The sequence below is a fragment of the Glycine soja genome, chromosome 14 (genome assembly GCF_004193775.1).
Source record: "Glycine soja cultivar W05 chromosome 14, ASM419377v2, whole genome shotgun sequence".
Classification (NCBI taxonomy): Eukaryota; Viridiplantae; Streptophyta; class Magnoliopsida; order Fabales; family Fabaceae; genus Glycine; species Glycine soja.
In genome coordinates, this window is record NC_041015.1 from 51472647 (window position 1) to 51476057 (window position 3411).

Genomic DNA, 3411 nt, shown 5'->3' on the forward strand with positions numbered 1-3411 from the left:
GCAACCAAAGGACGTTTTTCCTTGGTGCGCTCAGCGCCCGACGCGCGCTAAGCGCGAATGTCATAAATTCTGGGGAGTTTTCGAAACTCCCCAACCCCTCAGTTGCCCCCAGGGGTTTTATTTCAGAACCCCACGTTCTCTTTTCTTTTCCTTACGCCCTCAGTATCTACTCTCTTTTTCTTCTCTGCATTCTCTCTTTTCTGCCTGTCGTTGTCTGCGTCCCTGTGCCATTTCACACTGATTTCATAGGTAAGACTTGGTTCTGAACATAGGTTAACCTAAGCTGCAGGGACTATCACGCTAAGCTTCGTCAATGGCTTAGCGAGTGCGGACATGAGGATTTGCAGCGCGCTAAGCCGCCGTCGGATAGAAGAGCAAGAACGACAAGCACGCTTAGCCAGCACAGTCGCGCTAAGCGCGCTCATCATCCTTGGTGAGCACGCTAAGCGCGTGTTTATGGCGCTAAGCGCGTGCATCCGGTTGCAGGGAGGCGCGCCTAGCGCGGGGCTGGGCCTCGGGGTCCAACAGCCTTCTGCTTTACTTTTCACACCCCCTTCCTTATAACTTCACCCCCCTTCTTCTACTTTCTGCACCCCCTTCTTTACTACTTTCACCCTCAATTTGTTTACTTTTTGCACTCCCACTAATTACTAACTGCAGTCTGTTTTGCTGTTTGTTGTGGACTTTGTTTTGTTGCAGATGGCTTCTCGCAAGCGCCGTGCCGTGCCCACACCAGGGGAAGCGTCCAACTGGGACACTTCCCGCTTCACATCTGAGGTTGCTTGGCACAGGTACCAAGACAACATTCAGCTTCGGAACATCCTTCCGGAGAGGAATGTTGAACTGGGACCAGGGATGTTTGACGAGTTCCTCCAGGAACTCAGGAGGCGCAGATGGGACCAGGTGCTGACTCACCTTCCGGAGAAGCGGATTGACGTGGCTCTGGTGAAAGAGTTCTATTCGAACCTTTATGATCCAGAGGACCACAGTCCACGATTCTGCAGGGTGCGAGGACAGGTCGTTCGTTTTGATGCTGACACCATTAACGACTTCCTCGACACCCCGGTTATTTTAGAGGACGGGGAGGAGTATACAGCATACACCAGATACCTCAGCACTCACCCCGATCCTGACACCATCGCGGCCACACTGTGCACTCCAGGGGGGCGCTTTGTCCTTAATGCTGATGGTCTCCCCTGGAAGCTCCTGAGGAAGGACATGACGACACTTGCTCAGACATGGAGTGTCCTTTCTTACTATGATCTTGCGCCCACTTCTCACACTTCTGATGTTAATCTTGACAGGGCCCGCTTGATCTACGGTTTGGTGAGCCGCATGGACATGGATGTGGGCAGCTTTATATCACAGCAGATCAGCCAGATTGCCCAGTCCAGTACCTCGAGGCTCGGGTTCCCAGCGTTGATTACAGCGCTGTGTGACATTCAGGGGGTGGTTTTTGATACCCTGATCTTTGAGTCACTCAGCCCTGCGATCAACCTAGCATATGTGAAGAAGAACTGCTGGAACCCCGCCGACCCATCAATCACTTTCCCTGGGCCTCGCCGCACACGTACCAGAGCTTCAGCATCAGCTCCCGAGGCCCCTCTTCCTACCCAGTCTCCGTCTCAGCCATCCCAGCGACCGCGACATCCACCTGCTTCCACCTCAGCATCCATGGACATGCATGGGCAGATGCTGAGGTCCCTTCACGTTGGACAGCAGCTCATCATGGAGAATATGCATAGGCTGTCCCTACACCTGCAGATGGATCCCCCGCTCACCACTCCAGAGGCCTATCGTCAGCGAGTCGCCTGGCCAGGAGACCAGCCCTCCACTGACAGGGGGGAAGAGCCTTCTGGAGCCGCTGAGGATCCTGCAGTCGATGAGGACCTCATTGCTGACTTAGCCACCGCTGACTGGGGCCCATGGGCGGACTTGGGCGGAGGCAGTTGATTTTTCTTGATGTTTTCCTTTTATTTTCTGATGTTTCTTTTATGTTTTGTGTTTGGTGGTCTGTTTAGGTATTAAAAAGAAGTAGTAGTAATAATATGAGAGATTTAGCATTTGTTTTCTGAATAATAATTGCATGATAACTTGAGCGGTCATAATTTTTGAGCTTGTTCTGAAAGGTTGAAACACTTGAGATGCCACTAGTCCTTGGAAACATTGGTTCTGGAAGCACGAGTCAAGTCAGGAAGTGGAACATGAATAGCACAAGGTGAGAAGGATAGTCTGATGGAACAAGGTCATAACTGGTATGCCGTATACTTACTTTAATTCCGGTGAGAGTGTGAACTTAATTGTGAGAGAAAACGCCTGTTTTTAAGTTCCTGGTTTTGCATCACTCTTGGATTGTTAGGATAGTTACTTAAGGTGGATATGATTAAGGCCATGTTTGTTACATCTAGCTACTTAGCCAAAAAGCCAATCCGACATCATTTTCCCCTTGCACCCATGATTGAGCCTATATTTTATTCTGAATTAACCCTTAAGCCAATAAAAAGATAAGTCCTACCCTTTAGGATGATAAGAGAGCAAAAAATGGGTTATTAAGGTCTTAATTTGGGGGATTTTGGAAAATAGGTAGCTAAGACAATGGTACAGCATGTAGTAAGACACCTCTTATAAACTAGAAGCCCAATAATAATATTCCAAAAAAAAAAAAAAAAAAAAAATCATAAGGGCAGAAACAAAGAGCAGAGAGGTGTCAAGAGAAAAGTGTTGTGGGGAATAAAAGGGTTAAGAAGAATGCATCGGAAGTATTAGAAATTTTTGCTCTCTTGATCCTAATTTGAATTCTCAAGAAAAACCATGATTTTTTGTGAGCCAAGCCCCAATACAAGCCAATAAAGTCCTTAGTGATCCACCTGAAGGTAACTAAAGATAACTATACTTGAGAGGAAATGCAAAACTTTGGAATCTTACTTGCAGGCTGTTAGAAAATTGCAGACACTAAACCATACACTTGTGAGCAGAGGGAAACACCAGCCTTGTGAGGAAAGTAAGGCAAGCCAGATGTGATCGAGATTCCAAAGGACTGACTAACCACTTGTGTGTTTTATGCTTTCATTTTGAGATGTTGACAGATGTGGAAAAGACCACTGGAAGAAGGAGGAACTAAGGCCATTGACAGTGTTGAAACACTCAGAACTTGTTTGAAAATTTATTTTTTGGTTTGCTTGGGGACAAGCAAAGTTTAATTTGGGGGATTTTGATAACTGCTAAATAATTGTGAATTTATAGGAGTTAAATAGTCAAATTTTGGCTTAAAATTAATTATTTAGCAGTTATTTGTAACTAAAAGTGAGAAAATTAATTTAAATTGAATTTCTGGCTGCAGATACGAAAAATAAGGTTGCATTTAGCAAAAGTGGCACAGAAAGGAAGAAAAAAGAAGAAATTCTGAAGCAG